Source organism: Schistocerca serialis, chromosome 2 (genome assembly GCF_023864345.2).
Source record: "Schistocerca serialis cubense isolate TAMUIC-IGC-003099 chromosome 2, iqSchSeri2.2, whole genome shotgun sequence".
Taxonomy (NCBI): Eukaryota; Metazoa; Arthropoda; class Insecta; order Orthoptera; family Acrididae; genus Schistocerca; species Schistocerca serialis.
In genome coordinates, this window is record NC_064639.1 from 463,144,154 (window position 1) to 463,171,322 (window position 27,169).

The following is a 27,169-nucleotide window of genomic DNA, read 5'->3' on the forward strand; positions in this document are numbered from 1 at the left end:
CCTGCGATGGCCAGTGATCGTGTCACTGCCAGATGGACCACTCGCCACTTTGGGCTCTCCGAAGAGCCAACTGGCAGTTGTATATGTCACCATCACCTTCATCCCCTCTGTCGAATGACATCAATGAGTTTTTAGGAGACTTCTCCAATATGATCACCCACACCACTGGAATTGCTGTCTCCCTTTCTACAGACACCCTCTACAGCCACCCACTAACATGATGAACCAGCTGTGACAGCTATTCATAACTGTTACAGGGTCAGGTAAAGATCTTAAGGGACATCCTTCACAGACCACGGTAATCACTTTTAAGTGGCGCTCTGCAAAGGCTTGCTACCTAATCAAATGCTGGAAGTGCTTGAGAACATACAACTCTTCATTCCTGGTGTTGGTCAAGCTCAGTAGTGTATTGGGCAACTAAAGATCAGCAACTGTTCCAGGTCCCCTTCTTCATGGTGGTATTTCTACCAGTGCGTTAGTTCTTGGTGAACACCTCACGACTCACTTTGTGCCATTTCTGGCATCATCGTCTTAGCAGACTACCTTTCAAATGCATAAAACACCAGATGTGACATTCCCTATATTTTGCACCCCATAACCGTAAATTATCTAAACTTTTCAGTGCCCGAGAACTGCTTCAAGCTGTTGACTTGGTCCACAACAAGTCTCTAAACTGGATTCAATTCATAGTCAAATGAGTCAGCATCTGAATGTTACTCAAAGACTTCATCTACTCAGGATCTTCAGTCATATTTGGCTAGAAGGTGTTTTCCCTTTGCAATGCACAAATGTTGTCATCCAATCCAACTGACCATATGGTTAGACTGGAAACAGCAATCTGCAGTCTGTTCTTAAACACCAACTTCTCTTTGCAGGTTTTTTAGACTTGTTTAAGACATATGATGCCACTTGGTACCACCACCTGGTTTTACTTACCCTCCAATATGGGTTTTTAAGTCTCCTGGCTGTTTCATATGTTAGCTTTCATCTCACCAGTTGCTTAAAATTAGATTTATTACGTAATGCAGCTCCATAAATGTCCCAAAGAAATGGCATTGCTCAGAGCTCTGTGCTGAGTAAAGTTACACTCTTACTGTTTGCCATCTGTGAGCTAGTGTACTCTGTCAGACCGTTGTTCTACAAACATAGAATTTCATAGTCTGAAAGCTACTGTATGGTCAGTGACAAAGGATACAATGTACCACTGCTAGTAACTTCACACTCACAAATGTTGAGTAAAAACAACTGTCTATATGCCTTTGTAAAAGTCTTAATTTCTCGCATCTTATCTTCATGGTCCTTACACGAAATGTGTGTTGGTGGCAGTAGAATTGTTTTGGGTCAGCTCCAAATACCGGTTTTCGAAATTTCCTCAGTAGTGTTCCTTGAAAAGAACATTGCCTTCCCTCCAGGGATTTCCATTTGAGTCATGAAACATTTCCATAATACGTGCATGTTGTTCAATCTTAAGGGTAACAAATCTAGCAGTCCCTCTGTGAAGCTTCAATATCTTCCTTTAATTCCACCTAGTGGAGATACCAAATCCTTAAACAGTACTCAAGAATGGGTTGAATTAGTGTTATATATGTGGTCTCCTTTACAGATGAGCCACACTTTCCTAAAATTTTCCCAATGAACCAAAGTTGGCCATTCACCTTCCCTCCTACAATCCTTATATTCTCATTCCATTTCATATCACTTTGCAGTGTTACATCTAGATATTTAATCAACTTGACTGTCAAGTAGCTCACTATTAATGCCGTGGTTGAATATTACATTTTTCTACTTTTAGAGCTAGTTGCCATTCATCACATGAACTAGAAATCTTGTCTAAGACACCTTCTGTTGTTCTACAGTCACTCTGACACCTCTCTGCATGCCACAGCATCATCAGCAAACAGCCGCAGATTGCTGCTCGCCTTGTGTGTCTGATCATTTGGATACATAAGTTACAGTTGTCATGTCACACTTCCCTGGGGCACTCTTGATGTCTTCGAACACTCGTCATCAGCGACAACATACCTAAGTCTTAAAGCTACTCATGTATCTAGAAGCATATTCTGTATTCTCATACCTTTAACAGCCTGAAAATGGGAGAAGGGCACCATGTCAAACGATTTTTGGAAATGTAGAAATACGGAATTTACCTGTTACCATTCAACAGCTCACAGGATATCGTGTGAGAAAAAGCCAATCTGAGTTTCACATGAGTGATGCTTTCTAAACCTGTGCTGATTTGTGGACAGAAACTTTTCCACCTCAAGAAAATTTGTTATATTCATGTTATGTTCAAGAATTCTGCAGCAAACCATTGTTAAGGATATTGGTTTGTAATTTTGTAGGTCCGTTCTTTTACCACAACTGTCACCTGCACTTTATCCTTGTCACTTGGCACTTTGTGCTGGGCAAGATATTAAAGATAAATACAAGCTAAGTAAGGGGCCAGTGTCATAGCATACTCTTCGTAAAGCCGAATTGGAATTTGATCCAGACCTGGCAACTTATTTGCTTTCATCTCTTTCAGTTGTTGTCTACACCAGGGATACCTATTACTATGTCTACTGTATGAGTGTCCGTGCCTTAGCCAAACAACAGTTTGGCTGATTGTCCTTAGTGAATTAATTAAGCACAAAATTTAAAACTTCACCTTTCCTTTTGCGTCTTCTATTGCCACCCCAGACAGTTTGAGCAACAGGATAGACACACGTAGCGATTTTACATAGGACCACAATTTTCTCGAGTTCTTCTCAACATCTTTTACTAAGAATGTATGCTGTATGTATCAAGTCTTTTTACAGATGTACGAATCACTACTGATTTTTGCCTAGTGTTATTCTGTGCATCCTCATTTGAACCGATAGTGCAACATTCTTTGGTTCCGCAGCATTTGCTGAATTTTGTTCTTAAACCGTGGTCTTCCCCATCCTTAATCCTTGTGCTGTGTGATGACAACCTTTGCATTCATTGTAGCTATCAATCTGTAACCTCAGCTGAATACCAGCTGCAAAGAGCTATCTGAAAACTCTCAGCTTGAACCCTTCCCCATGGCTTGCAGTTCTCTACCATGAAAATGCACACAGCCCGTTCCGTCACACTACGGAGCATCCTGACCCATAACTCTACTTGGGTACCTGGTACTCTGATGTTGTTGTGCAGTCGTGATTTCTGGGACTTTCATTGATATAAAAGGCCAACATGTTGTTGCGTACCATATTAATCAACTAAAGACCAGCTGGATGTGAATGTTTAACACTATCTGCTTCCTCTCCCACACCTCTTTGGGTGCACACTACACTTTTCTACTCAATATTTATTGTGCCGTGGATTCATTCATACTGGGCTGTGGTTGCCACATTTACGGCTCAGCGGAACCTTTGCCTTTGAAATTATTGAACCCACTACTTCATGATGAAGTAAAATTGATGACACATTCTGGGCTATTCCTCTAGACAGTCCCCCACTGAAGTGGGGATCTTACCTCCTGATTTCCAATATTACCATGCTCACTTGCGCAATCACCATACTACAATTTCCTATTCATCCCACTTATCAAGTTCCTTTTTCATGCAAAAAAAAATAGTGAGCCACTGACACTAATGATGGCACAATCGACTGCTTTTTAACAACTGATTGGTCAGTTGATTTAATTTTCATTCAATTACAAAAAATCAACCACCCTGGCATTGTAGGTTTTCACACCTACACAGATTATCATAGCATGCCTCCCTTCTCAATCCAAATTCCAATTCACATGAGGGGGGAGAATGCTAAGTTGGTCTGTGCAGTTGTGTAAAGCCAATGTGCCAGGGAGGTGTAGTGGTTAGCACATCTGCCTAGTGAGCAGGAGATTGAGTTTGAATCCCAGCCTTGGTACAAATCCTCATTTGCCGCTTCAGTCTGCATATATACAGCATAGATTTGTGAGATTTGAAACGGTCCCTGGAACCATATAGTTTCATTTAATGTATCTATCTTACTTCAAGGAGAGGTGAATAAAAAGTTTTTCCAAAATTTATGTACTTATTTACTTAAATACAAATTTTTCGTAGTTTTGACATTAAATATGGATTTTATCTTTTACTAGTAAAAATTGCAAATGAACAGAATTTCGTGTCCAGAATAACAGAAAATGGTACTAAGGTAGAGTACTAGAATAGATTACACAAACGTTAATAATACAAGCATGAAAAGTCAGTTGCATAACTGTTACAAAGGCATGAGTGTCTGCTCATAAAATGAGGCTAAGGCACAGTTTTCATCTTAGTGGATACTCTTGTGAGAGACAGATTCAATAAAATAAATGCATGTACCATTAAGATAAAATATTATTTATTAAATGCCTAAGAAATAAACAGAAGTGTCAACACAAAATCATATATGAAAATGCAGTAAACCCAGCAAAAATATGTAGAGTACAAACTCAGCTGAACAGGCCACGCTGATCTACAGTATTTTGCATACAATATTGTTACACCAGAAATTTGTCAAGGAAACCATATTTTGTACAGGAGTGCTAGTAGATTTAGAAGTATGTGACCAATGCAAAGTTGTAAGCAAACCAATCAGTGTGCAGGCCCACAAGGGAAAGGCAATATGTCAATAGGTGGTGCACAAGTATGCACAAAATAAATAAGAACATATAATATATGTAATAAAATACAACAAGTAAACAGTGGATAAAAGAAGGAATTAAGTATTATCTACTTAACATCGTAACATAAGAAAGTATGCAAAAATATATGCATACAAGTGAATTATGTAAAAAATGTATTTGACCATCAATATGTGATACAAATACATGAAATCAGGGAGTCAGGAAAGGGTTATTCACAATAAATAATTAAACAGAAGACAAATTAGGCTATACTGCAAAATGAGTGCAACACCATTACTCCACAGGTAAGTGTATCGTATCCTGATGTCCATGGTCTTGAGCTAGGTGAAGTAGAAGAAATGTCGTGATGGCAGCAAATGTTCAGCCGACAAGCATCATATGTACTGTCATCAGAATAAAGATTTTGATATATTATACAGGGTGAAGCGAAATTCGTGCACTCGGGCTTCGCAGCGCGACTCTTCACATGCCAGTGATAAAAAAGGTTGTCACAAAATTTTGTCCGGCGAGTACATTCAGCAGAAAAAGGACGTTAAAGAGTGGCAGTCTGGCAACACTATAATCACATGTATAGTAACTACCTCTGTCAATACATAGTAGTTGTGCTGTACAGTTGGTGCAGTGGATAAAGTTTTGGGTTAGCATGTAGGAGGTTGAGGGTTCGATCCTGGTTAAAGCATATGTTTTTTATGTGGTAAATGTAGTCTCAAGTGGTACAGTATCTGGCATCTTATTCGTCAACAATGATTGCAGCATGTCCTCTGGAAAACATTTGCACTTACATACGACAATCTTAGAAATGGAAGCGTGGTCAGCTTTGAAAGATGCACTTTCCATGTCGTGGGCTCGAATTTATTTGCACCATTTCCTCTACTAGAAGAGAAACCTGTTTTCTTTGTACCCTCCTGTAATGGTCACATAGATTAGTACCAACTATTATTCTTGCCTCGTTCAGGTCCATTCCATTCCATTTCATTAGGGCCTTAACGTTATCAGTAGGACTAGCAATGTGCTTTGTGAATAATGTCCAAACTCTGTTACTATTTGTATGTGTTATCACCTTGGTCCCATTAATTGTTTAAACTGTCTGTTTCTTATTTGTCTAACCACGTATTTGTTGTGTTCAACATTACAAAATGTTGTGAATTTAGGATAAATGTGACATAAGAAATGGTGTATATTACAGTATGAAATGTCAGAATGAAATTAACAAATTAAAAAATGCAACCCAACCCAGGATTGAACCCTCAACCTTCTGCATGCTAACCCAAAACTCTGTCCACGTCGCCAACGGTACAGCACGATTGAAATGTGCTGTCAGTTGGTTACCATACGTATTGTTACAGTGTTGCCAGATTGCCACTCTTTAATGTCCTTTTTCTGCCGGATGTAATCTCCAGGTGAAATTTTGTGAGAGACCTCTTTTATTGCTGGCATTTGAGGAGTCACACTGTGAAGCCCAAGTGTGTAAATTTCGCTTCACCCTGTACAATAAATAATGTCTCTGAGTTTCTTTAATAGTCTCAAATATTTATCATCCTTGACGATTCTGTATATAACATTGATTTCATCTTGAAGATCACTTTCTGCACAGTGATGTGATTCCTTCCATTCCCATGCCCCTGACCATTTTGGCATTCTGATACAGACACAAAGTTGACTATTAAGAAAACTCTATTAGTAAATGTGTACGAAGAACTGAACTAAAAGCTACTTAATGTCATTCAATAAAAAATAAATATCAGAATGGGGGAAACAGTGAAAATGGGCAGTAACAGAGTATAGTCAATTATAATGATTTAACTATGAAAAAACAGTGGAATTGTCAGTAAAATTCTTCTGGGTTGTTGACCACATTGTTAATATGAGGAAGGCCACTTGCAACAGTGGCCAAAATGTCTGAATGTTTTACGTATTGACAACGTGGTCAACAACCCAAAAAAATTTTGACAGTGACAATGGCCTTAGAAGCCTACGCTCACATAAAATGATTGAATGAATGTTCCTGCTCAGAACTTAATGCTCTGGACTGCATCGTCTGTTATCTTTTGGTTGCTCCCAGAGACTGGTTACTCTTAAGAATGACTGAATATTCCAACCGATATGTGGAACTACAACTGAATGAGTTGACTGTTCTTCATCTACTAACTAGATTGTTTTCATTGGATTGTTTCCATAACTCATAGACATTCACCCTCAGATGGGATTACCAAACTGGAATGTGCTTTCAGACACTCCGCTGGGACCTCCGCCCACCCCTCCTTAGAATATGTCGCTGTGTTTTCCCCACACACCCCTCGTTTGTTTATAGCCAAGTAGTGCACAAGGACTGATCTATTTCAAGGACATAAAGTTTGTCACCCCTCCGATCTTTCGGCATCCATCCCTTGCAGTTCTTTAGCAGTGTCAGTGTGCTATCATTCTTCACACTGTGTATTCCATGTTAAGCTGAGTGCAAAGCTCTGCAAAATTATCTGCCTATCCATGTGCAAGAAATTATTACAGTTATCTGTTGAGGAGAGTGTTAGGAGAAGAGGTTACTGATTTGAACATCCAGTGTCTTGCAAGAATCTGACAGCTATTTATCATCCTAGGCTGACAGTTAGTTTGCGAGAAAGTTCAGAAGAATGTAAGATTCTTACATGCTAACAATACATAGACATATATCATATTACTTAATGGGCATGCATAAACTCATTGCTACTTTTCTTCTTTCTCTTCTACACATACAGAGTATTAATATAAGTAAATCTGATTGTTTGCTAAACAGACTGGAAGTCATCTATGGATACATTGCCCTAAAAATTTTACATAAACTATACTTCACGAAGCCACCCTGTAGAAAAATGTAAACTGCCCCACAAATTTTATTTGAGAGAGGATACATGAATTGTTAACATCATTTTAGGGAAGTTTATTGTTGCCTCAAAAATGGCTGACATAGAGGAGACACTAGGGAAGGATTTGTGCTCCTTTGCATCTTACGGCTATAATCATCCCGATAGCCTCTACTATCCAAGTCATTATCTATGAAAACAAAGTTCTTTCTTATAATGGATACTTTCTAATTCCTTCCTCAGCTCCTAAAATATACGCTGGTCTCCCGAAAATGAGCAAACACTCTAGGAGCTGTTTCTTATAGACAACTGGAACAGATAAACCATAAAACACCACCATCAGTACTGAAATGGGTTATTTCCCTGATCATCCTAAAATTGCATGTTACGGGATCATCCTAAAATTGCATGTTACGGTTAATTTTGATTCGTAATACCAAAATACCTCGTGCAATATCAGTCTAATTGCCGCCCCTCAACCAGGGAACGTATACAACATTTGCCTAACTACAACATACTATGGTCTTATAAAATGAGAGAAATACTCTCCCACTATGCCCCCCTGCGGGGCTGGGAGGTTAGAATAGGCCAGAGGTATTCCTGCCTGTCGTAAGAGGTGACTCAAAAGGAGTTTCACAGGTTTCATCCTTTGTCATGGGCCCCTGTAGGGTTTGACCTCCATTTTTCAAAATTTTCCCGAAGAGTGAGCCAATTGGGGAAGGGTGCCTTACATGGTGCATAGTGTCCAACGTGCATTGAGATCTTTAGCCCACTTTCTCATCATCGCATTGCAGTCCCGCCCATCCTCCATTTCTTGAGCGAGGACACCTTCCTGGGTGCGTTTTCTACCATGCACTATGCAGTGTCACTTTCTGCATAGATGATGGCTGTGGACTTCTTTGCACCTGATATCCAGCATGGTAGCTAGTCCGTTGAGGTGAGGCCGCCATGTTCCCTGTTGTTTGTAGCTCCCTGACCACACAGGGATCACTCTGCTGATGCCTGCGCCATTAACTCCCCACGTATGCCAAGGAGTAGATACCAATCCCCCTGGGGCATCGGGACACCTGGCAATGGCCATCCTGCCAGGTGGCCTTTGCTGCGGCTGGGTGGCGCCCGTGGGGAGGGGCCCCTGGTTGGAGTGGGTGGCATCAGGGCGGATGATGCGCGGTGAAACGTAGTCCATCATCTCTTGCTGGTGGTGAAACACCAGCAATCTCTAAGCAATCATGAGCTTAATTCAACACGCAGAAGTACAACCCCAAATCTTTCCCCTCCCTGGCCACACCATGGGAGATACATCAGGCTAAGGATGGCAGTGGATCTTATTCGCCCCGGTACCTTGTATGTTAGAGAGCTGATAGGGAATCTTTCATGACAATGAAGCCTCAGTTTTTTGTTGAGCATTTAGAGGACAAGTTTGGGGAGGTGGAGGGCTTGTCCAAAATGAGATCTGGGTCCGTCTTGATCAAAACGGCATCCTTTGCCCAGTCATGGGAGTTACTCGCTCCCGCATCCCATCTGTATCAACTGCAAAGAGCACCATGCGCTTTGCTCGCCAGACTGCAGGATTCTCCAGAAAGGAAAATCGTGGAGTACAAGACCCTGGACTGACTGACCTACACTGAGACTAAGAGAAAATTTGAACGCCTGCATCCTGTGCGTATGACATCATCTTATGCCCCTGCTACAACAGTTCTGGCACCAGCAGTTCTGACAACCCAAGTCACCTCTGAGCCGGAAGACTACACCTGTCCCCTATAGCAGCTGTTAAGCTTCACATCTGCTATCTGCATTGCCCTCCATGAAACCTGGTTCCCGGCAATGTGGACCCCTTCCCTCTGCGGCTGTAAAGGATATTACAGGAAACATAGCGACTATAATTGAGTGTCGGGTGTAGTTTCCGTTTATGTCCTAAACTCAGTCTGTAGTGAAACTGTGCCCCTTCAGACCCCTATTGAAGCTGTGGCTGTCAGAATATGGATGACGGAGGAAATAACTGTCTGCAAAGTATATCTTCCTCCAGATGGTGCAGTACCCCTGAATGTATTAGGTGCACTGATTGATCAACTCCCTAAACCTTTCCTACATTTGGGAGATTTTAACACCCATAACCCCTTGTGGGGTGACACCATGCTTACTGGCCGAGGCAGAGATGTCGAAATTTTACTGTCTCAGTTCGACCTCTGTCTCTTAAACACTGGGGCCGCCACAAATTTCAGTGTAGCTCATGGTAGTTACTCAGCCATTGATTTATCAATTTGCAGCCCAGGACTTCTCCTGTCTATCCACTGGAGAGCACATGATGACCTGTGTGGTAGTGACCACTTCCCCATCTTCCTGTCACTGCCCCAGCGTCAGGTCCATGGACGCCTGCCCAGATGGGCTTTAAACAAGGCAGACTTGGAAACTTTCACCTCTGCTGTCACCGTTGACTCTCCCCCACATGGTAACATCGATGTGATGGTTAAGCAGGTGACTATAACAATTGTTTCTGTGGCAGAAAATGCGATCCCTTGTTCTCTAAGGGTGCCCCAGGTGTAAGGCAGTCCCTTGGTGGTCGCTGGAAGCAATTAAGGAGCATCATTGACCAGCTCTACAGCATATGCGGCAAAGGAGCACCTCATAGCTTTTAAATGGCTCCGTGCCCGTGTTTGCCGCCTTATAAAACAATGGAAGCAGGAGTGTTGGGAGAGATACGTCTCAACCATTGGGTGTCATATGTCACCTTCCCAAGTCTGGGCAAACATCAAAGGTCTTTTCGGGTCCCAGGCACCAACAGGTGTCCCTGGTGTTATCATAAATGGTGTGTTATCTACTGACGCAAATGCGATTGCTGAGCACTTTGCTCGAGCCTCTATGTCTGAGAATTATGCCCCAGCCTTTGGCACTCTCAAACGGCGGGTGGAAGCCAACATCCTCTCATTCCCTACACATTGCAGTGAATCCTATAACACCCTCATTTACATAGTGGGAGCTCCTCAGTGCCCTTGTAAATTGCCCTGACACAGTTCTTGGGCCTGATCGGATCCACAGCCAGGTGATTAAACATCTCTCATCTGACTACAAGCACCATTTCCTCGTCATCTTCAACCGGATCTGTGGTGCGATGGCGTCTTTCCATCACAGTGATGGGAGTGCACCGTCATTCCGTTGCTAAAACCCGGTAAAAACCTGCTTGATGTGGATAGTTATCGGCAACACCTGGTTGCGATCTTTTTTTACTTATGTAAAGCATACGACATGACCTTGTGACATCATATCCTTGCCACATCCTATGAGTAGGGTCTCCGGGGCCCACTTGCAATTTTTATCCAAAACTTCCTGTTGCTCCGTACTTTCTCTGTCCAAGTTGGTGCTTCCCATTGTTCCATCTATATCCAGGAGAATGGAGTCTTGCAGGGCTCTGTATTAAGTGTCTATTTTTAGTAACCATTAACGGTCTAGCACCAGCTGTTGGGCCCTCGGTCTCACCTCCTCTGTATGCAGATGATTTCTGCATTTCGTACTGCTGCTCCAGTACTGGTGTTGCTGAGCTGCACCTACAGGGAGCCATCCACAAGGCGGAGTCATGGGCTTTAGCCCATGGCTTCCAGTTTTCAGCCGCAAAGTTGTTGTCGTGCACTTTTGTCAGCGTCTTACCGTTCATCCGGAACCAGCACTTTACCTTAATGACGATCCACTCACTGTAGTGGAGACAAATCGATTCCTAGGACTGGCTTTTGATGCTCGATTAACTTGGCTCCTCATCTTCGTCAGCTTAAGCAGAAGTGCTGGCAGCACCTCAATGCCCTCCATTGCCTGAGCAACATTAATTGGGGTGCAGATCACTCTACACTGCTGCAGCTCTACAGAGCCCTTGTCCAATCCTGAATTGACTATGGGAGTGTGGTTTATGGTTCAGCAGTGCCTTCAGCGTTGCATTTACTTGACCCTGTGCACCACTGTTGGGTTCGACAAGCGACAGGAGCTTTTAGGACGATTCCAGTGACCAGCGTACTGGTGGAGGCTGGTGTCCCTCCATTGGAGATCAGAAGTGTGCAACTGCTCGCCAGTTATGAAGCACACATTCGTAGTTCCCCTGAGCATCCGAATTACCGTCTCCTTTACCTGCCCATGGCAGTCCATCTCCCACGTCGGTGGCCCAGGTCCTGGCTAACGATTGCGGTTCGCTTGCGGTTCCTTCTCTCCAAACTGGAGTCCTTCCCTTTACCACCTCTACTTGCGGTCCGTTCGTGTATGCCTCCACGGTGTACACCTCGGCCGCAGCTTCGTCTGGACCTTTCACGTGGCCATAAGGACCCCATTCATCCTGCGGCTCTCTGCTGTCACTTCCACTCTTTTCTTGGCATGTTTCGGGGCTGTGAAGTGGTTTACACCGATGGCTCGATTGTCGATGGTCGCATTGGCTTTGCCTCCGTGCACGGTGGCCATATTGAACGGCATTCCTTACCAGATGGGTGTATTTACTGTAGAGCAGGTGGCCGTTTCTCGTGCACTTCAGTTTCTCTATTCATGCCCTGGGGAGTCTTTTCTTTTATGTACTGACTCCTTGAGCAGCCTGTAAACTATTGATTGACCAGTGCTACCCTCGTCATCCTTTGGTAACGTCCATCCGGGAGTCCATCTATGCCCTGGAATGGTCCAGTCGTTCAGTGGTGTTCATCTGGACACCTGGTCATGTCGGAATCTCAGGAAATGAACTTGCAGACAGGCTGGCCAAAAAGGCTACACAGAAACCACTTCCGGAGATCGGCATCCCCACAACTGACCTGTGTTCGGTATTGCGCCACTAGGTTTTTCAGCTTTGGGAGATAGAATGGCTAAATTTCAGTCCGCACAACAAATTGCGAGCCATTAAGGGGACCACGAATGTGTGGAAGTCCTCGATGAGGGCATCTCACAGGGACTCTGTGGTTCTCTGCAGGCTCCGCATTGGCCATGCATGGGCGACCCACGACTACCTCCTGTGCTGTGAAGACCCACCTCAGTGTCGGTGCAGTGCCCAGTTGACAGTGGCCCATATTCTTCTGCTATGTCCTTCTTTGGCTGCCCTGCCACTTCATCTTTGGTTGCCGGACTCCTTATCATTGATTTTAGCAGACAACACCTCATTTATTGATTTGGTTTTACGTTTCATCTGTGAGGGTGGGTTTTTATCATTCGATCTGAGTTTTAGCGCCTGTCCTTTGTCCTTCTGTGTCCTCCACCCTAGTGCTTTTAGAGGAAAGTTTTAATGTGTTGCAGGGTGGGTGGCTTTTCCTTTTTACTTTCGTGGTCGGCCAGCCACTGTAATTTGCTTCCTTGTTTTACACTCTTCTAACTGTTTTTTGTATCTCTCTGTTGTTGTTCTCTTGTCCTCTTTAGTTCCTTTTAGTGTTCGTTGCCTTTCGTTCATTCTTGTGGTCTTTCCTTTGTTTCCACTTTGTGTTATATGTCTCGTCTATTTTATTCTCACACCTGTGACATTATTTTATTAGGAACAAGGAATGATGACCTCGTAGATTGTTCCCTTTGCCCCCTCATTTAAACCAACCAACCATCTCCCACTATGCCAGAGTGGATTCGATGCTTGTCTCATAATGCCCAAAAATGCCAGGTATGCATCATTCTTTTACATCTACGAAAAGACCCAAATGTTATCTCACAAAATGTCCAATATGTCTCTGGAAGTTTCAGTTGACATTTCCTGTGCTGTAAATTTTAAAAGTTTATAAATCAACCTTAACCTTAACTTCGAGTTACTCACAAGGGAAATTCCCCATCACATCCCCCTCATATTTTGTGACAAAATGGCCCAGTGGAGAACCTGTCAAAAACTGAACACAAATCAGACATGAAAGCAGGAAGGAGGTCTACTGATCTGTGAAGAAAGAAGCAAAGTAGAAACAGTGAATGGCCCAAGCTTGAGATGTGCAAGAATCATGGTGTCGTGGTTGTATGATCGCGTTGTTGGGTTGCGAAGTGGTAGATCAGTGTTCAAATCTTGCTTGTGTCCACTCCTCCTCCTCCTCCTCCTCCTCCTCCTCCTCATCATCATCATCCATCCCTCTCTACAAAAAAAAAAATAATGAACTTTCCGTGTGGTCTCTGAAATGTCTGTTCTCCTTCTGTAGTCTTGGCAATTGTCACACTGTACATTGGTTATAGAGTATGAGTCATGTGGTAAGAATATATTACTGTCACAAGTTAATGTGATGAATAGTGAAAGCAGGCGAGATGTCGCATAGACCTCTCACAGAAATGAAAATGACAAATAGTCGAATGTGGACTGTGTTACAACAAAGCAATTAAAGAGTAAAAACTTCCAAAACGTAACGCAAGGGTCGTAATTTGTGGTACTTGTGTAGAACAAACAGGAGGTATATACGCCTGTAGGCCCCTTCCTTACATCTCGCTGTTGCAAATAGACGTTACACCATAACATAGACACAAATTTGAATATAGCAAACAGACACATCAATGAAACTTCCTGGCAGATTAAAACTGTGTACCCGGCCGAGACTCGAACTCGGGACCTTTGCCTTTCGCGGGCAAGTGCTCTACCAACTGAGCTACCGAAGCACGACTCACACCCGGTACTCACAGCTTTACTTCTGCCAGTACCTCGTCTCCTACCTTCCAAACTACCTGGTAGAGCACTGGTAGAGCACTTGGCCGCGAAAGGCAAAGGTCCCGAGTTCGAGTCTCGGTCGGGCACACAGTTTTAATGTGCCAGGAAGTTTCATATCAGCGCACACTCCGCTGCAGAGTGAAAATCTCATTCTAGACACATCAATGACCGGATGGACAGTTCATAATTTTGTGGGAGAAAAAAAGGGGGGGAAAAAAGAAAATATTGGACCAAGGGAGGTTTTACCGTGGGCCTCCCGCTTCACAGTCCAACACCGTGACCCTGTAAGCACAGTGCTGCAGCTGTTAACATTTGCTAGATGTTGCTCATCTTCAGCTTGTACCATTCACTGTTTCGAGTTTTCTTCTTTTTTTTTTCCAGCTCAGTATACCGTCTTTCTGTTTTCATGCTTGATCTGTGTACAGTTTTTGATAGGCTTACCACAGGGCCATCTTACCACTAAATCTGGAGGTGGTGCGATGGGGAGTTTCCTGTCAGGTATGAAAAACTTTTATCCTGAGTACTGTACATTTCATTTTTCCTTTTGCAGATCTTTGGTGAGCACAGCCGCCTTCGGATGAGGCACATTTTTTGTTTACAAATGATCGCACATATAAAGAATAGAACTTCTTTGTTACTTTATCACTTTTTAGACTTATTTTGTCACTTTCTAACAACATAAGGTCTCCTCTACATTGAATTGCTCTAGTGTTCCTATTTCCCATCTCCTTCCTGTTTTATCTTATTCTGTGCAGGTTGTATCTTTCATAATCGGATATAATGTTACTAGATTGACCAGCATTCAGTAACTACAAGAACATATGTCATTCCTCCCAAGTGGTTGACTTGCATGGTTCACTGCCACAAAACCCCAATGAGCCTCTGGTATTATATAAAAAATAATATATTCACCTGAAGTAATTGCTTTCTTCTTGTGATGCGTGCTGTAGGTTGTCAATATTTTCCATAGAATAACAAAAATAATATTAAAATAATAATGTTGCTTACTAGTAGTATCAGGTGATAGTAACATACCCGTAGTTACAGATGACGATAAATTTGCAATGGTAATAAAATATATTAACATATTAGACAATAAATATGTATTATGTTCAGTTCCTCCACTGCCAGAGCATTCCACACTAGCTTCTGCTTTCTCCGATTGTGATTTCCTTTCATTTGTAAATAATGTAAATGTTTCTACGTTCTTAATCATAACTTGTTCTGAATTCTTTCTGTTTCTAATATTTCATGCTCACTCCCTCGAGTATCCTTCACTGAACTAATAATCAAAATTTTCAACACTGCTGTTGAATATTTCACATTAAAGTTTAAATAATCATCTGTGTTGTTCTCGTGTTTAAAGCCTAATTCCATTGCTTTTCCTAGTTTATCCATTTTGCTGTTTAGTTGGGGGGCGCGCACGCGTACACACACACACACACACACACACACACACACACACACACACACACACACACAGACATATTTAAAGACAAAAAGAGTTTGGGCAGAGATGTCAGTCGAGGCAGAAGTGCAGAGGCAAAGATGTTATTGAATGACAGGTGAGGTATGAGTGGCGGCAACTTGAAATTAGCGGAGATTGAGGCCTGGTGGATAACGGGAAGAGAGGATATATTGAAGAGCAAGTTCCCATCTCAACACCTTCAGCCCATTACATGCAGTCTCCCATCCTTCATCAAAGACACCAACCACTTTCTCGAACGCCTGGAATCCTTACCCAATCCGTTACCCCCAGAAACCATCCTTGTAACCATTGATGCCACTTCCTTAGACACAAATATCCCGCACGTCCAGGGCTTCCTTAGCCAGCTTCATCCTGACCCACAACTTCTTCACTTTTGAAGGCCAGACATACCAACAATTAAAGGGAACAGCCATGGGTACAAGGATGGCCCCTTCGTACGCCAACCTATTCATGGATTGCTTAGAGGAAGCCTTCTTGGTTACCCAGGCCTGCCAACCCAAAGTTTGGTACAGATTTATTGATGACATCTTCATGATCTGGACTCACAGTGAAGAAGAACTCCAGAATTTCCTCTCCAACCTAAACTCCTTTGGTTCCATCAGATTCACCTGGTCCTACTCCAAATCCCATGCCACTTTCCTTGATGTTGACCTCCAACTGTCCAATGGCCAGCTTCACACATCCGTCCACATCAAACCCACCAACAAGCAACAGTACCTCCATTATGACAGCAGCCACCCATTCCACATCAAACGGTCCCTTCCCTACAGCCTAGGTCTTCGTGGCAAACGAATCTGCTCCAGTCCGGAATCCCTGAAGCATTACACCAACAACCTGACAACAGCTTTCGCATCCCGCAACTACCCTCCCGACCTGGTACAGAAGCAAATAGCCAGAGCCACTTCCTCATCCTCTCAAACCCAGAACCTCCCACAGAACCACCACAAAAGTGCCCCATTTGTGACTGGGTACTTTCCAGGACTGGATCAGATTCTGAATGTGGCTCTCCAGCAGGGATACGACTTCCTCAAATCCTGCCCTGAAATGAGATCCATCCTTCATGAAATCCTCCCCACTCCACCAAGAGTGTCTTTCCGCCATCCACCTAACCTTCGTAACCTCTTAGTTCATCCCTATGAAATCCCCAAACCACCTTCCCTACCCTCTGGCTCCTACCCTTGTAACTGCCCCTGGTGTAAAACCTGTCCCATGCACCCTCCCACCACCACCTACTCCAGTCCTGTAACCTGGAAGGTGTACACGATCAAAGGCAGAGCCACATGTGAAAGCACCCACGTGATCTACCAACTGACCTGCCATTCTATGTGGGAATGACCAGCAACAAACTGTCCATTCGCATGAATGGACACAGGCAGACAGTGTTTGTTGGTAATGAGGATCACCCTGTGGCTAAACATGCCTTGGTGCACGGCCAGCACATCTTGGCACAGTGTTACACCGTCCGGGTTATCTGGATACTTCCCACTAACACCAACCTATCCGAACTCTGGAGATAGCAACTTGCTCTTCAATATATCCTCTCTTCCCGTTATCCACCAGGCCTCAATCTCCGCTAATTTCAAGTTGCCGCCACTCATACCTCACCTGTCATTCAACAACGTCTTTGCCTCTGCACTTCTGCCTCGACTGACAACTCTGCCCAAACTCTTTGTCTTTAAATATGTCTGCTTGTGTCTGTATATGTATGTGTGTGTGTGTGTGTGTGTGTGTGTGTGTGTGTGTGTGTGTGTGCGAGCGAGTGTATACCCATCCTTTTTTCCCCCTAAGGTAAGTCTTTCCGCTCCCGGGATTGGAATAACTCCTTACCCTCTCCCTTAAAACCCACATCCTTTCGTCTTTCCCTCTCCTTCCCTCTTTCCTGATGAGGCAACAGTTTGTTGCGAAAGCTTGAATTTTGTGTGTATGTTTGTGTTTGTTTGTGTGTCTGTCGACCTGCCAGCACTTTCATTTGGTAAGTCACATCATCTTTGTTTTATTTTTTTATATATATATATATATATATATATATATATATATATATATATATATATATATATATATATCCCCCCCTCAGACTTCGGTTACACAATGTGTATCGTCTCATGGCTTCAGATAGGAGACTGCCTAAAAATGTACATCCAAGATTGGTATTCTGTTGTTTGGCATTTTTCATTTGGCGTTCATGGAATCTTCAGTCTGGTGTATTCCTTGGCGCTGCAGTTTGGCAATGAGGTCTCTCTGCACTTGCCCCAATGTCAAAACATCGGCTGCTGCATCCCACTGCCACCCGTGGCCAACTAAGATCTCAAAAGAAGTTTCATAAAATCATGCCATGGCAGATGTTTGTGTTAGATAAATTAAAAAAAAAAAGAAGGGTTTATAAAATGTCATCTCAACTAAAATTAATCACTACAAGAGTCTTTTTCAAAACCCTACAGCAATTGTGTCCCATTGCCACGTATAAGTTTGAAATTTGGAAGAAAGGTGCCTACAACCTTCCGCTGTAATTGCACGAAAGCGTGGCACCCTTCAGTGACCCTCACCAAAGGGGTTGCAGCTGCGAGGAACTGTCCACAGAATGCATGTTGAAGTCTTTACTCAACGAAGGTGCATTGGTGGCACAGAGAATGTTGCGAACTTGGGAGTCTTAGATTTTTGTGATTTTATATTTTATTGGCGCATATATCAACGTTGCAGCCCCCCCCCCTCCCCCCCAAAGGGCTTAAACACCCTTTACTGCTTCAGATCATGTTCAAATTTTGCTGATTGGTTTTGAATGGGCCCTGATGGTTCCACCCTAAATAATAGACCAAATATTGCTGTTGCACTACACTCCAAAGGGATTATATTATGTTCATTAGGGTTGCAGCTCCACAATCTTCTTAGAGGAGGACTGAATCATCTGCAGTGTCGAATGTTGTCAAGAACATTGTCCTGTCGCTCATCGCATTGAGAACTGTCATTTTTTACTGCGAAAAGTGTGCAAATCAGTGCCTCAACGGAAGGGGTGGTTTCATTGACACTCTTTATGCCACTTCCTGAGAGCTTTTTGTGTTGGTTTCTGTGCTGTGGTGTGTCTAAATTGTTTTCCTCAGCCACCTGTAAGAAAACAGCATGATTTCAATACTGGGTGTTGAGATTCTGACTTCCATTGCAGAGTTTTCAAAAGAAGGGGTGAAATGTGGATTAGATCAGGTATAACAGCCTTGTCATTGTGACAATCCATGATGGCATTGGGTGGAGTTGTGGTGCCAATGAGATACCATTAACCTATTTAACACCTCACATGAAAATATGAGATGTGGCCTTTTTTCGCACGTTTTGTCACATTGCTATTTGAACCATTGCCCAACCCAAGAATGATGTCGCAGGCCACAATACTTTTGAACCATTACAGAGGAAGGTTGTAGGCACCTTTGAGCCAAATTTTTAACTTGAATATCACAATGGAAGAAAATTATGGGGGTTTCAAAAAAATGATACTTCTGTTTCACCACAGTGTATTGCCTGTTATGTTCGCTCCATTCCCAACATCAAGGGAACAAGCATGCACAAGCACATGCACACACGCACACACTGATTCTCCTGTGAACTTTTTATTCAGTACTACTTCTGGAGAAAGTCTACTTGACAGGTAAAGTAATTCATTAAGGATAACTTGAAACTCTGTAATTATTCGCACTCAGCTCATGTGTTTTGTAGAGCAATATGTATAATGTATACAAATTTCTTTTCCAAAATATTGATCAGTTTTCAGATCATCTTTTTATTTTCTTTGCCAATATCCTTTTTTTATTGTCCGTGTAATTTGTAGCTAAAAATTTACTCTAAATGTAATGCCAATTAATACAAACTCCTGTTACTAATTGTAAGTTTCTGTGGTCCTGCATGAGGTTGGAGGAGAGATACCTTATTAGTAATGCTTCAGGATGCCCCTGGACTAAGTACTACACCTTCCTCCATGATTAGAAACATAAATTACTTGTAAATATACTCCTCAGCTATTATAATACCTTGGATCAAGAAGCTCAAGTGTCCATTTTTGTGGAGCATTAAGAGATCAGTACTTCTTTTTAAATTTTTCCTAAAAATAGTTCCAGGAACGCAAATTCTTGAACAAGAGCTGTTCCCCACCCTGCTGCTTTGATGTGAAATCGATACTCCTCGAATCAATCCCATCTCCTGGGTAAAGGCTTAGTTAACCACCCCATCTGGTTTAAATCTATGGAACCGTTTGAATAGAGTAGTTCCATTTCGCAGTTGCTATCCCTCGATCAGCTCAGCTAACAGTCCAAGATCGCTAGCAGTTCTCTTTATTACTATGGTTTTGACAGATCTGTGTTGCCATCATTGGATCGTGTATCATTATTAGTTGTACGTGCTTCTTAAAGTACTGAGTCATGTAGTGATGTTGCATAAAGTAACACATAATCAAAACATACAACATGTGCTGATGTCCCAGCATATGCTAATGGCTTGACACTGCAGTGGCGACTAGTAAGGTCACCATTGTGGTGTCAAGTGATTAGTGTGTGCTGGGCCATCGGCACAACATGTTGTATGTTTTGATTGTGTGTTATTTTATGACATGCTGATGTTACCTTCCAGATTTTATTTGATACAACATCACTGTTACTTTCAGTTATGTAACATGCATGTACAACCAATAACGTTAAAAAATCCGATGATGACAGTGTAGATCAGTCAACCAATCATAGTAGTAACAAAAATTGCTAGTGATCTTGGCTAAATTTATACTTCTTTCAAATCCCCCCCCTTCCAAACTCATGCAGTGTCAAATGTATATAATTCCTTTTCAGTCTTAGTTAACCCATTACAAATTTTCTGTAGTTATCTCTCTGTTCTCTCTTTCTATGTTAGAAGTAGTATACCTATAGATGATTCAGTTCTTTCTTGTACTTTATTATTTTTTTTTTTTTTTTTTTTTTTTTTTTTTTTTTTTTATGTGACGCGGTGTTGTTCTCGTATGGTGTTCATCATTTCTGCGAACTCAATACACCCTTCCCCCCCCCCTCCCCCCTCTTTCCCCCGAAGAAGAAGAACAAGAACAAGAACAAGAACTTACCAGGATTTTAGCATGACTAGATGCCAGCAGGAAGCTGTATCGTTGTGTAGGTCATGCTGTATCACCGAAAGTGATTGCGCAGTAGATATTGTCACTGCTGTAGGTTGACATGCCACTAGCTACCCATATGTCTCCAGAATTCTTGCTCCTCAATGCTAGCAGTTGATTTTCCACTGCAACGTAATCTTTGCTGTTCATCTTTGTTATCATTGCCAACAGGTGTCAATTTCCACAAATCTGCATACTTAGAATTCACCAATTCTCCTTGAAATTTCAAATTTCTTGTTACTAGTCTTGCTCTTCATTAATCTTATTTACTTCCAGCAAAGCCATATTTGATCTGGTGCGTTGTCGACAGTCACATGTGATGCTCCCCTGGTATTTTACCATGCCATCAAGTGATGAAGTAAAGTCTGATCGGGAACTAAACCTTCCTGTTGTTCTAGCTTGCTCACTTTACTATTTCAGCACACTCACAAGTCTGTTCTGGTTGAACCACTTTCCTCAAAGTGGTGCATTTACAGCTGGAAGTTAAGACAAACATCCAGCTCTTGAAATAAGGCAGGGCTGCTTATTAACAACACCTCATATACTGTACTTTTTTATAAATAACTGTGTGTTACGAAGTTGTTAAACTATTCAGAACAACCAAAAACATTGACAAGGAAGAAGTCCAAAAATGGTCCATCTTACGTGATTGCAGTCTTTCTCAGCGTATTCCACTGATGAATTCTTCTCGGGTTATCAGCTGAGTGGTTGCGACAAGACGATGCCACCACTCGGCTGATAACCTGAGAAGAATTCACCAATGCCCCATCTTAATCTACAGATTTCAATTAAGAGTGTCCATATAACACATTTTCTCTTTTTCCCTTGATGTCTCGAGCTTTGCCAGGGCTGCTCTTCATCTGTCTCACTCCCTACCTCAAACACAGGAACTGACGTCACGGAATTAACTACCCAGCCAGCAGGTATTGCAAACGAAATACGATGTTTATTGTCATCCCAGCTTGCAGGTATACTGCATCCATCTATCTTGCGATGTGTGTGCATAAATAAAACATATCCAAACAGTAGATTAGCTAATACATTACGAAAATAAACTTTTTATAATGACAGTCATTGTAAGTTAGAAAAATTCATGTACCACACATCACTTCATCAAAGCGATAAACTACACTACACCGTATTACGGGATAAATTGTGTTCTGAGGTTATAGAACGGTGAAGGGTCGCGGTGAAGGTTAGAAGGTAGAGAAAGTAGGTCACTGCGTTGTGGTCTTGCACTTCCCTCCTTCACAGGTCTGATAACTGAACAGTAAGCATTTGCTTCCCCACTCTGTCTACTTCATTACACCACAAGAAGCAACTACAGGGTGTTGCTCAAAGTGACACAAAGCCTCCAGAGCACAGCGTACGAAACACTTGCGACACAGTGCTAAGATGTGTCTAGCAGTTGTTAACTTTGTACAAAGTGCATTAGCAATAAATGGAATATAGATAAGAGTTATTAATAATACAAATTCAAGAAAAACAAATGGACAGAAACTACGTAATTTGGGCACACTGTTCTACACTGCTAGAGGGAAAACTGATTCTCAGTTGTCCTGTACAGCAGCTGTAGCATTCTTTCAGGAAAGGCAACTTTGAGCACTGTGCACTTTCCATTTTGCAATATTTCCTGTCCAGTTGTCTCGCATGAGTAGACAAAATGACTTCACTGAACCTGTGTTTTACAGGGTCTATCATAATTAATGGCATAAATGGATACAGTTGAAAGTACTTCGTACTTGAGTCTAGAAACAAAAAAGTCTCGGTAAATATAGGGTTGAAAATGCATACCTTAAGAGCTACGAGCAATTTTTCATCTTTGATACGGTGAAACAAATATCTTTAACTGCAAGTTGTTTGCTTTCCATATTTTGGGAATTGGTAGTAAGGACTAAAACAAGAAAAAAAAAGACCAGCAAACATGTGCTCTAAAATGCATATCTCAAATGTTACGAGCACTTGATCATTAGAAGAGTTGTGTTTCAAAGTAAAAAAATATGAACAAGTGCTCATAGCTCTTAAGGAATGCATTTGATAGCACATGCTTATAGGATTTTCCCCCCCCCCCCCCCCCCCCCCATATTACCAGCTTCCAAAAATATGTAAAGCAAAGAACTTGAAGTAAAATAGATTTGTTTCACAGATTGAAGATGGGGAAAACTGCTAGTAGCTCTTAAGGTATACATTTTCAATCGTATGTTTATTGCGACTTTTTTGCTTCTAGTATCATGACTATTACAACGCCATCTATCAGAAAGCGAAAAAAGTGGTCCAACTAAAACATACCTATTTCTTTACATACTACACAAATATGTAATAAGAAATGGGGGTTCCTATTTTAAAAAATGCAGTTGATATCCGTTTGGCCTATGGCAGCGCCATCTGGTTTCCACCTTCAAGCTAGACGAGTTTTGTTCTTTGTAGTTTTTTTTCGTTTGATGCTTATTTCATGAGATATTTGGCCCAGTCACTATCAGTGGACCACCCTGTATATTTTACGATGTCAATTTCATTCTCTGCTATCACTGACTGAAATACTCCACAGCATTTGGGATATCAAATGTATTGCCAAATGTTTGAAGAGGACCAGAGGCTTAAATTCTTTATGCTTCTGCAACACAAGTAGATCTCTCCTCTCAAACACAGGAAGGTGTCCTACGTGTATTGGAACTTCAGATTTTTAATTCCACCAGACATATTCACACCAATTTTGCAAGATATACTGTGGATTTGTGGTAAGGGGCTCCTCTCAGTGCAGCCCACTCGGGTGTCGGCAATTACTGAATGGAAGAGATTTATGCAGTCTACCAGTAGTGTAATTAATAGTGAGATAAGTTCATTAACTTTCTGGTCGTTCATTAATTTACCACAGAGTGACAACACAAATGCACAGCTTTACAATACCCTGTTGAAGACAGATGGCAGCAAAGTGCCACATGTAGCAATCAAATCTCTCCCCCCCCCTCCCCCCCCCCTTTCAAAATTGCAAAGGTCACTAACATCACACATAAATGGGGAGGGGGAATGTAATGGAAAATGTAAGCATTTATTTAAAAAATCGCATAGCCATATTTATTAATGTACAAATCTAAAATTTTGCATGTGTAAAGCAAAAGAGATGTGTTTTAACGGATAAATATAATAAAAATATGCAGGATTAATATCCTGCCAAAAACTTGAATTTTTAATTTTTTATTGTCTTTTTATAAAAAGTCATAATTCAAATTCTAATCATGCAATTAATCTGAAAATTTTAATGTAGTGTCCTGAGAAGGTTATAAGACCACTGAACTACGGTTATTAATTGATGGTACAAATTGTATCATTAACAGAGTTTTTAATTTTGTACATCCAAAATTAACCTTATCTACATAAAACCATCTAAAAATCAGAATGTAATTGGAGGATCTCGTGTTTTTTAGTTAGAGGGAGACAGCAACACATTCCAAACAGTTCCTGAAAATTTCATAGCATTAACGCGTATACTTTTTGAGAAAAGATTTCTAATAACATAAAAATGTGCATGTTCAAAGATTTTTCTTCTCATACTTCTACTTGTAATAAGCTTACCTCAATTTTAAAATCCTCCATACTGATACACCTCACCCTCCAGGTTTCTCTTCTCGCCTCTTCAAATCTGCCTGGCCTGCATTTGCAGGTAAAACACTGATCTCTTAGCTTTCTTGATCTATACCAACTCTCTTCAGCACTTCAGTTCTGCCGTTATGTCCATTATTGTTAACATAAAACTGCATCATAGACACCTATTTTGAGTACTTAGTCGACAAAATGTCCTTTTTGAGCATCTAATCCGAAGTAAATTATGGAGGCTTTCATTTGCATTTTTTGTCTTTCCGTGAAGACACTTCCTCAGTAAATCAGGGTGAATGAGTGTTTATGTGAATGCATCTCATTTCTGTTGTTGAACTTAAACCAATTGTCTTTCGGACACAGATTGTGCATTGGTGTTTGGTCAGTGGATAGTTTGTGGGGGAAAACTGCCTACAGAGCATGCCTTATTGCCTCTAAATTGTGTGATTTTTCCTGATAGCTCTCCCATAAAATAATTGAAGAGAATCCATTTATTTTAGAGTAAACCTGCCTTTTCCTCCTAGTGGATAATTGAAGAGAATCCATTTATTTTAGAGTAAACCTGCCATTTCCTCCTAGTGGTTTTCCATCCTCAAGTAATTCACCTTTCCTTTCTTTCAGCAAGCGAAGAAGCCTACCACCAAGCCTCTTTTGGATGTGGCCAACTCATTCCAGCTGTTCTATTGTTGTGTTGTATGGATTTTTATCTGTTACAGCTTTGAACGAAGAACAGTCCCCATCACCAAAATATTTAGTATATCTAACACTGTACTGGTCCTCAGATCTGGAGAATATCCTCACAACTGCAGTAGCCTCCATGTCCACACTAGAGCCACTATAATTTTTAGAGCATGCTGCTGCATGCTTTTCTTGCTACAGTTTCTCACTGTCTTCATTGTTGAACATTTTCCTTGTTGCACACTGGTGGCAGTATTTAAACATAATTTCTACATCTAAAACTTTGCCAGAGTCAATACCAATAACAGATGTGAGACCCCTTTACATCCAGGTTCCATCTACAGACAAGCACAGGTCAGTAACATATGCAGGAGATTCACTGTCATGAATATCTACCCCAGGATACATTTCTTTTTGGTCTATTTCCACCAATTCCTCCACTGCTTTCTTCATAGAAACTTTGGCAGTATCACATATGGCATCAGACATTTCTTTATTTATTTTTTCAAACTTTGCACAAGGGTGGAGGCATGCTCAGAAAACCACACAATAAATTGCCTCCTTCCCTGTCCTGTCCAAGGCATCTGAGCATATGCTAACCTAAAATTGCTATAGTAGGTACCAGTGTCAGTTTTCTTTGGAGGAGGGAAATAAAAATTCATATCCACCCACCAGTTTAAAATCACAAGCTACCCACTTTTTTTTTCTTCAAAAATAATCATGCATTTCATATTTTTACAGCTAACCCATGAACATGAAACCTTTATAGCCTGGCAGAGAAGCTCTAAATCAATAAGTCTGACTCCAGTGGTACCCATACCAACATCATTCACGAACCTGTACAATTTTCCTGTCCCAAGTTTCGACACTGAAGCCGAGAGCTTATGTTCTTCATTTCGAGCTGCTTTCTCTTTTTTGTTGGTAAATTGATTTCTGTGAAACCTCTGTTTCCTTAATACAGCTTTTCCACCACCCATTATGCATAAATCTTGATTTCCACGTAAAGATTTGCGAATTCAGTCTTCCACCTACTAATGTGTGTTAGTATTGCCAAAACATAAATAAAGCACATCTAAGAAAGTTTTACAGCAAAGATGTTAGCCAGAGATATAGATGTCAGGCAAATATATAGAATGAAGATAGGCTTCACACTGACAAAAACTCCACCGAAGCAAGCAGTTTCCCAAATGTCATAAAAGGTGGAAGTGCCACCAGTACAGAGTTAATCAGTTTGACAATTTAAAGGCATTTCTAAAGCTGCTATCACCGTAAAATTCACACACAACATAGATTAAACTGTGTAGATCAAAACAATGATGTTTTTGAAAAATTGATTTTTTTGGACCAAAATCCATTACATCCTCCCTGAAGTTAGACACCTCTTAGCCATAGTTGATAGGAACATATTTTACAGTAAGTTCATTCAACAGCTGCAAATAAATACTCATTTAATAAGCTGAAAATAACTCCAGTATATAGACTCAAATTCGGTGACATTATTTTGTCTACTCGTATAAGGAAACTGTACAGGAAATACGGGGAACTGTAACCTGTCCGTAAACTGAAAAGTGAAAAATCTTTGTGGTGGGGAAAGTTGAGCTTCATGGGAGTATCTACAGCTGTCATGTGTGATGAGTAAGAATCGGTTTCACCTCTAGCAGTGTTGAGCTGTGTGCGCAGATTTAAGCTGTGTGCGCAGGACAATGGAAAAACTATTCTAGGTCTGGTGGGCAAAATCTGACAGAATGGATCTCATTTCAGGGCATGATTTTAGGAAGTCATGGCCTTGTCAAAATAGCTGATTAATACATTCAAGGCCAGCATAATAGCGTGTGACAAGTGTGTGCTCCAAAGATGTTTTTTTGAAGGGATCACCAGTACCAGGATTGGATGTGAGGGCCCAGAAAATGTTTTTGATCTAAGTTGGTGGGATAATTATGTCCAGTGAAGGCTAAGGTGAGTGTGGTGTATTGCTGTAAAGAGTCTGCATCTGAATAATTGTGTTTGTCTTAAATGCCAGGGATGTATGGGAGGGAATTTTGACATGGAAAGGAGGGCAACTGACAAATTTAAGTACTGTTGTTTGTCAGTAGGTTTAATGTGGACAGAAGTGTGTTAGCTGGCCTTCAGTGGCACAGGTTCACTTGTCCCTTGGAGTTACTCCAAAATGCATAACATTGAAAGACCCCATTCCAGGATGTAATCCTAC

General features: G+C 41.5%; 1 protein-coding gene and 1 non-coding gene across 3 annotated transcripts in view; one reads left to right on the forward strand and one right to left on the reverse strand.

The window, feature by feature from the left end:
• Positions 1–27,169, forward strand: part of LOC126457366 (growth hormone-inducible transmembrane protein-like) — an 87,889-nt gene that overhangs the window by 21,007 nt on the left and 39,713 nt on the right. The window lies entirely within an intron of this gene.
• Positions 13,943–14,017, reverse strand: Trnas-cga (transfer RNA serine (anticodon CGA)). The gene has a single exon. It is a non-coding gene; the product is annotated as a tRNA-Ser (tRNA).